Genomic DNA, 14547 nt, shown 5'->3' on the forward strand with positions numbered 1-14547 from the left:
TTTTTCCCTCGACTTCCTCACCGGAACTCTTTGCAGCAGTTGAAGCCATAAAAACGCAGCTTTTTCCGAGAGCAGGAAACCAAATTAAGCAATTTGGTCGCAATAAACGGCGACAACAGATTGTATGCAACAGCATGGCAGGAATAAAGGAAAACAAACATCAATGTTGCTCAGACACAGTTAAAAACATAAAAGCACAATTTTGCTTTTAGATTGCTGGCACGTCTAAATGTCTTTGTTTTGCATCTCCTGAGTGGTGAGTGACACAAAGAATATAACAATAAGGAGAGGAGTTAGGACTCTACAGTTCTCGTTCACCCTTTTAGTCTTTCTTTGTGTTAAACAATTGTGTTTTTTAGCAGCTGAAATGGCTTAGGCCCCACTCTACAACCTTGGCATGACTGATCCGAGCAAACATGATGTAAGTCTGCTAAAATAATCCTGTTTTATTTGCATCGAACTTGGTTTCATTTGTTTCTCCTGGAATAAAACTATACATATATATATAAAGAGTGTGCTATTCTTTTTTAATTAGAACAATATGAGTAAAATGAAAGTGAAACCATGATCATTACTGACAACAGCCCATTATCAATGCTGCTGAAAATTAATAACCAAGGAACATCCTGAAGCAGATTCTAACTAACAGAGGTTTAATCGTACGACAGTTTTCCAGCAAGGTGACGTCAGTAATTAATGTGATTCAAATAATTCCTATAATCTGTAAATAAAGTCGATGACTAAATCATTTTTTTGCAGAATAAATTAATAGTTTAATCTTGCAATGTAAGTATGTTTATATATAATAGTGTTTAACAGGCGAAAAAGACATAATTCGTTGTCTGACTAGACTCTTTAACCCCGTGTGACCTGAGCCATCAAATTATTTGCAGAAATTTCTTTTAATCTGGAGTCTTTTTTTGAGCCTTCTGACAAATGGAAAAAATTAAATTAGATAACATAGATAAAAGCTTGTATGTATGAGTTTTTGTAATTAATATTTTCTTGGCTTTTTGCCTTCATTCGATAGGACAGCTGCAGAGTGACAGGAAATGCAGGGAGGAGAGAGTTGGGGATGACCGGTGATGGACTGTAGCCTTTGTATATGGGGCGCCTGCTCTACCAACTGAGCTAAACCTGCGCCCCTATGAGTTTACTTTTGTATCAAATGTGATACATCAGGCGTTTCTGTAATTCACCAGTGACCTTATGTGTATTTTAAACAAATAAAATCATACACAACAGATACTCTATCCCTTAAAAGTTCTTCACTAATCTAATATAACCACCTACAAAAATGTACCACGTCTTACAAAACACCATTTTTAACCCCTTAAACTCAGATAATTCTTTAAATTCTCGCTTGAGCGTCTTCGAACTTAGAAAAAACATGTGTTTTATATTGTAAAGCAATGTACTTTTAAATTTGCAAATGAAAATTATAAGCAGGAGAGCCAATTACTTATCTATTATTGTGTTAAAGCAGATCGCCTATGTATAATGAATATGGATACATTTACAGATACATTATTTTAAATACCCTAAGTTTCTTATTTGATTTTACAATGAAATAAGTTGACAAATATGAAGTCATTATATGTTGCTTTAATCCAGTAAATATTCCTCCCGAAGTATCAGAAACAATTTCAATGTTTTTCTTTCCTTAACTTTTTTAAAACATCCGAGAAAAACCTTGTGTGGGTCACAGACTGACGACCTCCATTTCTGATTTCTCATCCAAAGGTCATCTGGGTCAAATATTTTCCCCATTCACTGCATGTATCTGGTTGTATTAAACAGGTTTCTCAGGAAGAAAACGATCTCACTAATGATGTAGATGTCTCAAAAACTTGGTCATTTAGAGTTCACTTTAAGTTCAATTAATCATTTTGCTTTGTCTGCTTATTTTATTGAAAAATAATTTTGTTAGATTGGTTCTACTTTTAATTTGAAATATAAATTGTCATGTATATTGACTCCAAAGATGATAGCAAAATCTTGCAAAATCTGAAGTTTAAGGAGGAAACTGGATTACAACTAACTTTTCTGTGACCTTTCTTTAATCCTCCATGTAGACTTTGGTTATTGGCATTCTTCTGCTCTTTTTAAATCTCCAAAAATGCACAAAGTTCCCAGTTATGAGAACAACATCCAGCATCAAAGTCTTTGCGAGGCTCCAGAGATTTTGTGTACTGTATGAATGAGGCGGCGAGGAGGTCCATGGCCTAAATAAAATGGCTCCGTGTGTCTCTTTCATCATAACGGGCGGCCTTATTCTTTGATGTAATGATGGCATGGCAGTGTCGGGCGGGAGAGAGGGATGGATTTTATTAGATGGGGGTCGAGGCTCGTGAGGGCCATTCAGCGGAGGAACACATCAGCGCAGATAAAGTGCTCCCCCTCATATGCTTCAAATTACTGTTCATACCTGTGCGGAAAGGCTGCGTTCTGAGCATCTATATTCAATCCATTTTGGGCCTAGCTTCGGACTAATCAAGCCAGAGCGAGCAGAAGATGTCTTTGTAGGCACTTTCTTCCTCGTTTACGCCAATATTTTAAACCTGCTTCCAAAATGAACACACAAACGGCTGTCGTTGACCATCAATCATCCTCCCTGGTGTGTGTGTGTGTGTGGATGGTGCTCTGTGCGGTTCAAACGCTGTGGAGCAGCGAGGTTATAGAAGACATTTCTTCAGTTCATTACACGCTTCCCTGGAAACAAGAACAACAATAACCAACGCCCTGTGTTTGATCTTCATTATCTTCTTGATAGATTCCCTTTTTTTTCCTTCTGATATTTCCATCTTCTCTCTGCTCTCCGGGCGTGCTTCTTCTCATCTCCACATAAGACAAATCCACCAGTTTAGATTCGATCGCGCCGAAACAGAATGACCGTTACATATTGATGATAATAGTGTTTTACATTAATTATCTATCTACATTATTTGCAATTGAAATGAAGGGAGCGGGGTAGTTAACACTGCTGCAATCTGCTCTCCTCCATAATGTACGCATCCAGAATGATGTTTCCGCTGACTGAAAGCTGTTCGTCTATGAAATAAAAGAAACCAAGCGACCTATTAAATTGTATTATGTTAATGCTGGAATTAGAAGCAGACTGTGGAATACCATCACATTTATTATAGTCCCAATAACAAATTATTCTCTCTTGAGGCTCGTATTAAAGCGTTTTTCTCTCACTGGGGGAACGAAAGGCGGGCGCATAGTTTTGTCAGGGCCGACTGCTGATGACATCACTGAGGAAAAATATGTCAGGAAAAATAAATGAAGACTAAAAGCCTTCTATTTATGTTCTCTCTGCGAGCTCGCTGTAGACTTGTGCCATCTGTAAGCCTTGTCTCGATTTGATCAAAAGAGAAAGTCTTTCTCGGGCCTGTGAAGTGCGTCCAAAAGAACATGGGTGATAACGAGGGCCCTGGCTCTTCTCTCTCCGAGTCCTGCGCACCATTAGCGGGAAAGACTCTTTCGCTGGATTTCAATTCGATGAAATGACTACTTTTGTCTCTGCGGGCTTTCGCTTTGGAGCCAGGAGAAGCTCGCCGGCGAGTCCTCCAACCCGCCGGCTCCTCAAACGGAGGGTGTGAAGATTGAGCGAGTGCCAGTCGAGTGTTTGCGACTCCGGCGAAGGATTAGCGAGGTGAGAAAATGCGAGAGGGGGCTGTTGAGCGTGATCGGAATCAAAGGGGGAAGTTAGGTAATGAGGGGGGTTCAATCAAAGGAATGGGACGACTCTTAGAACAAAGAGGTCTTAACCTGAAGCAGTCGAGAGACAGATGGAGATACGCGGACATAAGTCAACCAAAGCCACATCAGTGTGTGATTCAGGTAGAAACCCTAATCAATGTTATCTTGTAATCTGGATGAGACTTATCTGAGCATCACAATTTATTGATCATGCTAACACTTTGGTAGATCTTAACTATAAATCTTAAACTGATTGTGCTTTTGATATTATCCAACACTGCTACATATAAGATACAAAGATCTGCTTGGGTCCTGAAACGCTATGGGCATTTGTCCATGAAAGGGTTACTGTCATTCCTTTCTGAGGCATTTACAACATGTACCATGTATTATAAAATTAAAATACAATTTGATTATTTGTATGCATGAAGTACATTTTACTATATATATATATAGATGTATATCTATATATATCTATATATATATGTACATATATAGATATATAGATATAGATATTGTTAAGTAATGCAAATAGAAATAAAGAAATAAGACCAGGTCTAGTATGATTAGGTCAATGTGCGCTTTTGTGGGCAATGTGTTACAAGGACTGTCCTCAAGAGGCTGATGACAACGTGTTTGTCTGCGGACATAGGTGAGGACTGCGGACGATGTCACAACTCTCTCTCTCTACGGCTGTGAAAGTACCGTCACTTAGTCAGTCAGTCAGTCACATACAGACCCATGTGTAGGGCTGAGCCCGGTAGTCAGCCAAAAAAAGAGGTTCTTTCTGGGAAGATGAATTTGACATTTTAATAACCTGGGAACTATTTTTCAGAACAATTTACCAAACGACCATCGATTCCTACTCTAGAGCTTTCAGCTAAAGATTTTTTACAAAATCACTGCTACCAAAAACAAGTTTAAAATTGAACATGGTGTACTTTCTGCTATGAGGAAGAAGAAGATCAGATGCATTTGTTTTTCTACTGTCAGTATGTTGCAAGTCTGTGAACTAGCTAAAGCCACCTAATACGTCTTAAACTTACACCTGTGGCTGGGGCTCAGTGGTAGAGTTGGTTGTCTCTTAATCGGAAGGTTGGCTGCTGCAGTCACATGTTGAAGTGTCCTTGGGCAAGACGCTGAACCCCTAATAGCTCGGGTATTAATGCATAGATCCTGATAGGAAATTGGCACTTAGGCCTTTGCCATCAGTGGGTGGATGTGTGTGTGAATGGGTGAATGTGACATGTAGAGTAAAAGCGCTTTGAGTGGTCTGAAGACTAGAAAGGGGCTATATAAGTACAGTCCATTTACCATTCCATTCTACATGTATAAACCAATAACTGTATATATGGATGGACAACGCATCTCCTTCTGCTCCCATTGTACGAAATTGATGCCAAAATAGCCCCAGTGACAGGCGCTGCCATCATGTGATGGTGACGTCATATGGAGCCAGAGACTGCGCAGTAGAGATCGGCGAGTGAAGCGGCCGTGGCCACTTCTGCTAACCCAAACACACACTTAACTTACTGAAAAAACAGCAAGGATCCCGCACGTCGGCGTGTTTAACAGCAGAACAGCTTTTCTGTGTTGGTCTGAGGTTAACGTTCACAGGTATGGAAACCTCAATGACAGCAGTGATTGTTTAAGTTACATTTCCACTCGCGGATCGTCCTCTACTCTGCTCATCCAGAACTGATTGGCTGCTTGAGCCGAATTTGTCAACAGAGCTGTCAATCATCATTTTGACAGCATCAAATAACTAATTAAAGATAAACTTGTCAGAAAAATGAACACTTGGACGTAAATCACCATGATAATTAATTTATGTCCCATCTGTTAACATAGAGGAGGCGGGCTTTGTGACCTATACTGCAGCCAGTCAGCAGGGGTCGCCCAAAATGTTTTGGCTTCACTTTTAGGGAGCTGTCATGTCGTCCATCTTTTTATACAGTCTATGGTACAAACATTATGTTGGGTTGTCTGGATGTGAATCATTCTTCTGGTTAACAAATGTATATTTCAGTCAGGAACAATCTCGCCATAGTTTTAACCATTTATTGGCAATTGGAAATAACAGTTATGCTTGGTGCAGATGATCAGCTGGCTGTCAGCCGATTACAGCTAGGCGTATGACTAGGCTTCATTTAAAGCACAATCAAGAACTAATATTTGTTAGAAATACATTGTGAAGCCATTTTTTAGATTTACTAACTGCGTCTTGTTGGTTTTGGTTGTTGTGAGGTTATATTGTAATGTTATCTTACTGTTAAATGCAATATTGCCAGTTCTAATGTCCTTGCTTGAGGGAATTAACACATGGATATTTGGTTGAATAACACTGATTTTTTAAAATATTATGGTATTTTCAACCAATGCCTAATCAATAAATCAGGTCTGCAGAAGTCAAGGCAAGTTCGTGTAATTACTATTCCAGAGACGTAGAACAAATAAAGCGATAAGGGAACTAATGCACACTGTCCAAAATAGTGTATATTTCAAATGAGCCTTTGAATGTGGAAGAACAAAGAACATTACTGCATGTAAATACTGTGCATCAATGTATTCTGGAGGATAATTGAAATGCGCAGAATGGAAATCATGTCTCTAGAGTGAATAACATGTTGTTATGATTAACAGTTGTCATAAGACTGGCAGGTTTGAGTGTTACACAGAGAAAGTCTTAGACAACGTAAGAACATTAGTAAGTAATCCCGATGACAACACCCCGATTCTAATGACTGACATTTATTTCCCTTAAGCCAAATCTTTGTGTTGCTTTTTCCCGACTTCCTAACATCCCAAAATAAAGTTGCAATGATTTAGCCCAAACCAGTGCTTTTACTCATCACTCACACAGCTGGTTGATTTTTTGCCATCTCCCACCCACGCCTCGCACAGTGTATTTTCATAGTTCAGTAGCCCAAATTGGATATTGTTTATGATGCATGATATTGAAAGCAGACAGACTCCTGAGGGAACCGGCGACAGTTCCGTCAACCGACTGAACAAGCTAACAAACAGATCCAAGTGGTTTCTGTTGATGCTCGGAGACATGTGGCTCCCCGAGCACAACAAAGGGACACTCATTCTATATTTATGCCACCACTGAAGTGTCAGAAATATTGATGACCCTGGGCAGAAATTAGCCTGCTTGTCAAAATAGAAAAGTGCAAATGCAGGGTTTTTTTTGTTTTTTTTCCTCTTTTCATCCCTGCGCAGCACTCGCAGTCTTTGCAGCACTCATCAAGAAACCAGAAATTGTGACTGAACAAGCACAAAGCCGCGACAAAGTGGATCATTGTCAGGCTAAATTTAAATCGTGTCATTCTGTGTCACTGAAGCACAAAAATGCTCCAAGGTTAGAGAAGTCGCTCGCTCATTTGAAGCGAGACAACTTGTTTTCTGTTATTGCCATTAGGGAGTTTCAGCTTCAGCGTGCATCTGTCACTTAATGGAAATGCGGGAATAAACGAGGGTGAATTGTTCAGGGGGGCTGGCACGCCCTCTTTTGTTAAGGTTTACTTTGCAAGAGTTAGAGAACTCTAATCCGAAATCACTTTTCGCAGGCCCTGGACTTGTAAGTAACAGATGAAAGCATTGATTCCCGTCTTGGATCGATTCCTTTATTTCCTGGACTCAAAGTTCACCATCAAACTCTTAACCGCAAAACAGCCAGGCCAGGCGGGGAAAACAATCAAAAAATAACAACGAAAAACATCAGCGCCCAGAAGAGACAATGGCAATTGATCAGGCGTTCGGCGAGAGAGGTGGCATCTCTCCTATCAGATTCATTAGTTTTCCGGCCGCTCTGACATTTCCATTTGCACACTCCAATTGACAAAATAAAATACCCGTTCGGCTCTCATCCCTCAGCTCCATGCCGGGTAATCACTCCTCCACTGCAGCGTACACTCTTCTTCTCTTGGTTCCTCCATCCCTCCATCCCTTAGAGTGCAGCCTCATCATGACAGGGTATAAAACATAAACTGAGTGAACGCCTTTTTGCAGGGGAGTCAGCGGAGTGCGCATGCCACAGAGCATCCCTTCAATCCTGGGTCACTTGTACAAATCACCGCAGGGAAGGGCACACTTCAACTTTTCATTTTCTTCCCATCACAGACTCTCTTGTCTCTCTCTCTCTCTCTGCCTCTTCCTGCATACCTAAACAACTCCTCCGAAGAGCAGCCATCTCCCCGAATCATCATCAGCCTCTCCCTGCCAGGCTATTGACTGGCCACACACTCGCAGGAAGTCTCTCAGACATCCATTTCATTTTCGACGCAGCTTTTTGACTCCTTCGCGTTTGGGGTCAAAATCCACGTTTGGGGTCAAACATGCTCTTTTCAAAACAGACTCAGCGCGGAGGTGAATTATACAAATTGAGTGGCAGGCAAGAAGGGAGCATGGTTGAGACTCGGCGGCTCCGTGAACCCAGACGACCTCGGGTTTCCTTAATGATGTCTTCGCCGAGCCAGACGGAGACACACTGGATGATTATGCCGCAGATTGGGCAGAAATCTCTCAGTCTCACTTTTTCTTTCTGCAACCCCGCCATCACCACAACACCCCTCCCGCCATCCATCACACTGCTGCTTGTTCCATTCTCCTCATCCCTCCTCCTCTCCATCTTCCTCCACTCCGCCGTACATCCATCCTCCCTCTCTCTGTCTCTATACATTTATCTCCCAACTCTCTCCGACTTTCTACCACCTCCACCCATTTGGAGCGGCGGCAACACGCTGAGAGACCACGGTCGAATCTGATGATGCTCCCTTCCAACAGTGGCATTTAATCAATCGAAATCGTATTTTGGGGATGAGCAGAGAGGAAGTTGTTTTTTTCATGAGCTGCTCTATAATAGAATAACACAGCCAGAAGGCCAGGTCCCTCATCACCGGGGACTCCATAGATTGAGGTGATCGAGTTGTTTGAAGATGAATTTTGAATACTGCCTACGCTGGCTGGCAGGCTGCGCTCGACTCTAACTCACTTGAAATTTAGTAATAACATTTAAAATGTCAATTACGAATGGAAATTAGAGCTTATGTAGCTATGGAGCAGGTTGATTTGCATAACGCATGTTTAGAGAACTAGGGTTGGTCTGTCTTAATGTGAGTAACAGTAAGACTTCTTTCAAATTATACCAAAGGAAAAAACAGAAAGTCAGTCAAATTAAATTTCATTTTTCTTTTACTTTATTTAACTTGGATAAAAGAACTGGCCAAGAGGGTAGCAAAACAACTTCCTCTTCAAAAAGAGTATCCTTTCAAAATAAAAGAGTATAGACAGTAGACCAATGTCCATTTTTGATATGACAACACTCAGAGATGTGGACTTGAGACTTGGACTCGAGTCGACTCGAGTCAATGTTTTGATGACTTACGACTTGACAAAAAATAAATGCCTTGAGAATCGACTTGGACTTGAGGCATGATGACTCGGATGACTTGCTTGTGTTCATAAGTTTGAATGTTAGATGTTAAATATAAAATGATAAAATTCAATGTTGTCAAGTTTCTGTCTAACTACCAAGTATGTATGCAGCGCAAACTGGGAATCATGATTGGGTGACTTAAAAAGCTCCCTGGTATGCGATTGTCATGATTGGCTGTCAGTCAAACTCCTCGCTTTGGCAACACGCAACATCAAAGCCCCCAGCCACCTGATGTTTTCTCCCCACAGAGAAGCCTCATCAGTCGTACTCGTTACTACTCAAAACGGTCTCAGAGCAGACCATCATCATGGCTGCGTCTGTGCCAAGTTAATACAGACACAATTCACTGTCATACTTTTTGAAGAGGTTATATAAATTGGCCAATAATCTCATTATTGGACGGGCTACTAATACCTTGTCTTTTCTTTTTATAAAGACCGGATGCTACAGGTAAGAGTGCTGTATTTTGGGTAGAAAAAAAGTGACTTGACTCGGGACTTGACTTGCCTTTACTAAGGACTCGCCTCGACTTGACATAACCTGTGACTTGACTCGACTTAACTTGCCCAAGAAAAAATGACTTGAGTCTTGCTTGAGACTTTGACCAAATGACTTAAGACTTACTTGGGACTCCAGCAAAGATGACTTGGTCACAACACTTCTGTATAGTTCTTGGTTTAGGTTAAATTATTCATTGGTTAGGGTTAGGCTAACCACTAAGCACTAACCGCTGGCTACACGCCCGACATGTTCACTGTTGTCCCCAGAGGCTATATCGTCGTCAGACTATAGCCGGTGGGATCCGAGACTGGGGTTAGGCAAAACATATTAGTTTACTTTGAAATAAATAGTACACTAAAGTGAAGGGCAATGTGTGATGTTTAAAAGAGACCAATGTCCAACATTGACTCTCATTAGAAATGTATATTTTTGGCAATTTGCTGAAAAACAGTTGGCTTTTTATTTAAAACCCAAGAGTCGACTTCAGAACTTCATGCCAGTGACATTTCCAGATAAGTAATGATGTTTGCAGCCTCAATTTCCCATTGATAGAACACAATGTTGATTCAAGTCACATACAGTTCACTAAAGCATTGACACTAGGTTAGTGTGCTTCTACCTGAGAAGATGAGTAAACAGTAAAACACCATTAAAAAGCAGATTAAACATCAGGCATAGCTCAGAGGAAAATATATTTCATTATATTTCAAATTGTCATTGTAAAAGAGACATGTATCATTATTATGTATTTACAGAATACAATGTGAAGAGAAGCCCGAGTGTTCAGTATTTTTCACTCAGAGAATAGAACAGTCTGGAGCTGTGCGGCTGCAGGATATGAGCTCCGCATCAGATCTGCCATCTGACAGAAGATGCAGCCTGTGCCTGTTAGAGCCTTGACAACAGATGGACAGATGAATGGTGGTCAGGTGTCACACACACACACACAGACACACACACAGACAAACACAAGCTTCCTCACATATACAAGCGCACACAAGCAACAAACACGTCCTTGCAGGCAACAACAGAAGCACACAAACACACATACAGGGGGGCGGTTTCACAAAGATGTTTTAGACTGGTCTATAGTGTTAAGCCAGTCTTAATATTGCTCATACATTAGTCTAATGCAAGTTAGACTGTTTCACAAAGATAATGACTAATTTTAAGCCAAAAAAATTTGACACCTTACCCGCAGGCTACCTCAGCTCTAAGACCCATGTTACCATGGTAACAATCAGTGACACCTGCTGACCAGTAGCACCAAATTTCGAACATCTTTGATGGTCCTTTCAACGGTCGGATTAACACTGTTTACTGTTGCTGCAATTTTTTTCCCATGTCAGGATTCCTCCAATAGACAAACATTTTCTGCTGGGGTAAACAGACTTGAGCGGTTAGATGCAGTTACTTTACCCAGAATTCAATGCGCCATAGTCCTGCTTAAGATAGCCATGAAACTAAACTGCTTTGTTCTGTGGAAACTTGTGGAAATGGTTTTAAAAATAGACAGGATTTAATGACCTTTTTGATATTCTATTATATTAATGGTTTCCCTAGTAGCTACATCCTAACCCCCTCTGGGACACAGGACACAAACTTCAGTCCCCAGCATGTTAGGTATAAGCTTAAACTTGTGCCATTGCCCTTGACCAAGGTGCTAGCCTCTGAAAAAGAACTGGTCCCCAGGCACTGCCACGGCTCCTAAATTGTCAGGAAGGGTCAAAAGGCAGAGGACGAATTTCCTCATGGGGGTAAAAAAAAAAAAAGATAGTTTTACAAAAGACCTGACTTGCATCATGCACAAAACCAGAGTACGTTCTTTTATGAGGCACAAACTCCCACACACACATTCACACAGCGAATGATGCAGCTTTGACTGATGGTGATAATGATGACATGGCATTTGGCAGGTCATGCACACAGATGGTGGACACCTAGTGATTTCACTGGCTCGCTGTAGCGTGTTAGATTTTGGAGAGCCTGACATTCGTGCTGCATCCTCAGGAATCGCAAGTTCAGAGGAAAAAGGACGAGGGGGGGGGGGAGCTCTGGCCCCGTAGATTAACACAACAGATGTTCTCACCTCCTCCATCACTGACAGCCAAACACACGATGACTTAAAGCGACTGCGGAGAAAAGTTGGTGTAGGGTTGGACTTAACTGACAGCAGTGCAATGGCCACAGCTGGTCTGTCATTGTGTGAATAAGACGGAGCCTTGATCTAGATAGAGCTCCTTTTGAATTCTGAGTCTCAACTTAGCAGTGCTCGCTCCCAGCAGGGATTTCTCAGGCTGGCAGAAAGCCACCTAATAAACACCCAAGCATTATACTGCTCTCACGCTGGCTCTATCATTTAATGCATCAAAATTAGATAAATAAATATGTGCATGACATTAGCCCCAACAGAACTGTGCCCTCGTTTCATTGATATAATGCCACAGAGGGAGTGTTTATCGTGCAGGCATTTTCTCCAGACACAGTACAGTAAACAGAGAGAATAGGCTTGGCTATGATTGGAATAGCAATGACCTTTGTTGTATTGATTTTGGTTGGGGTTGCTCTAGGACAGGCTCAGGCACAGGCTTGGTTTGTTCCTTTGTATGTCGCTTCGTGTGGTGCTGACGGTTGTGGCTTGGCCTTTTCTTGAAATACAAAGATTCCTTCAGCAACAGCCATAATACCCCCATTACAGTGTGCACGACAAGACAACCAACAACAAGTTCTCAGGGAGTGTAAGCTGTGAAAGAGACACAATGTACCTGTATATACAGTAGACAGTGTATGCTGTGAAATACATTACAGAATGGTCTTTACTGGCCACAAATTAATAATTATTACAAGGTTTGCTAAGAAAATACAACTGATATTTACAAAGGTCATTCTGTACTATGTGGGAGATTTCTTTCTCTGCCCCTCATATAGCCACCTTTCTTTATATCTCTACCACAATTAATTCATCCGTCCACCCATCCATACTGTCATTATCTTTTCATCCCTCCATTCAGCCATCAAATATTCAGCCACCATGCAAGTATCCATCCTTAAATCCTCTACTCATCTATACAACCAGATATCCAACGATCCATCCATCCATCCATCATCCATCAACAAATTAAAAAAGGTAATTCATGTAGGAATACATCAATCTAAGTATTCGACATCCATTCAAGAAGTACAAGAGTATTCATACATCTATCCATTCAAGTACTCATTAATCAAATAATCCATTCAAATTTCCATCAATCCACTCATTCTTAGATGTTCTATCCATCCATCATTCAACAAACCATCCAGGCATCCATTCAGCCATTAACCATCTGCCCATAAATGGACTGTACTTATATCGCGCTTTTCTAGTCTTCTGACCATCCGAAGCTGCTTTTATACTACATGTCACGTTCACCAATTCACATTCACACACTAATGGCAAAGGCCTAAGTGCCAATCTCCAATCAGATCTATGCCCATTCATACCCGATGACTATGTCACCCGGAGCAATTTGGGGTTCAGTGTCTTGCCCAAGGACACTTGGGATGTGACTGAAGCAGTCAGGGATCGAACCACCAACCTTCTGATTGGGAGACGACCTCTACCACTGAGCCACAGTCCGTCTGTCCATCCATCCATGAATTATAGTAGGTAACTTATGTAAGAACACTTAAAAGTATTCTGCCATGCATTCTTCGAAGTATTGGAGTATACATACATCGATCAATTCAACTACTCATTAATTAAAGAATACTTTCAAATATCCATATATCCATCCATCCATCCATCATTCTTAGATGTTCTATCCATCCATCAAATATCTTTCTATTCTTCCACCATTTTCCACTATCTATTGATCCATCCATTCATCCAACCAACCGAATAATCCATCAAACAACACGACAAAATATCAATGTTCATTTATCCAGCAATCCATGAATCCAAATACTAATTTTCATTGATCCCAGATTCCATCCAAGTAGTCATCCATCCACCCCAAATCCATCCAATTCCAATCCATCTGTCTGTCGGTCTTTTCCATCCAAGTATAATTTTGCATCTCCATCCATCTAGGTTTCCATCCAGGTATCCAGTTAAGTATCTATTCAGCCACCTCTCTATATAAGATCTACCCATATACTCACCTTCCCAGCTGCCGTCTATCTATCCATCTTAAACACCAAAGGCAACTCAATGCAATGAGATACACAAGCCATAAGGGTAATTTAAAGAAAATGAAAGAGCCCCATGAGACAACTAGGAGACATTTCAGTACAAATTAAGAGTCAATAAAGCCCATTACACTGCTACTTCACTGTTCTGTGATTATGCTGTTAGTTTTCACGGTCAGCGATGGTGCTAAAGAGGATATTACCATTAAACCCTGAGACAAACAGTGGTACGACTGTGATCCAACATCCCAATGACCCAAATAAAGAATCAGTAAAAACAGGGAGGCCAGAAATGAGGCTAAATGTGTTAAGATGGGAGAATCTAATGTTCAAATTGGTGTCCTCTGAAATAAATTCACAGTGGAAGCAAGGAAGCAAGAGTAGTGGGGGAGGAGTTGAAGGGGGGTTTAATGGGCTTCTCAGATGACTAACTAAAGGTCCCAGGCGCTCTGCTGCTAATTAGCTTGATTCACCAGCCATGCTTAAAGCATTGTGGTTTGTTGTTTTGCTATTATTATTTCTTATCTCATGTTGGCGTCCATTCTTTGAGGCTTCGCTTAGTGTACCATCTAAGGCCCTATGGAGAGGAAAATAAGGGAAGGGAAGGGGGCTCACCCTTAAGTCATAAGGAAACATTGTGGTTTTCTTTTCTCCACGGTGGAAAAAGATTTCAGTAGTTAGAGTCGCTTGAAATTAACTCTACCGTAAGAAAGAAGAAAAAGTTAACTGAGATA

The sequence above is a fragment of the Semicossyphus pulcher genome, unplaced genomic scaffold (assembly GCF_022749685.1).
Source record: "Semicossyphus pulcher isolate SPU_LCO1_2020_fin unplaced genomic scaffold, fSemPul1.0.p SCAF_20, whole genome shotgun sequence".
Taxonomy (NCBI): domain Eukaryota; kingdom Metazoa; phylum Chordata; class Actinopteri; order Labriformes; family Labridae; genus Semicossyphus; species Semicossyphus pulcher.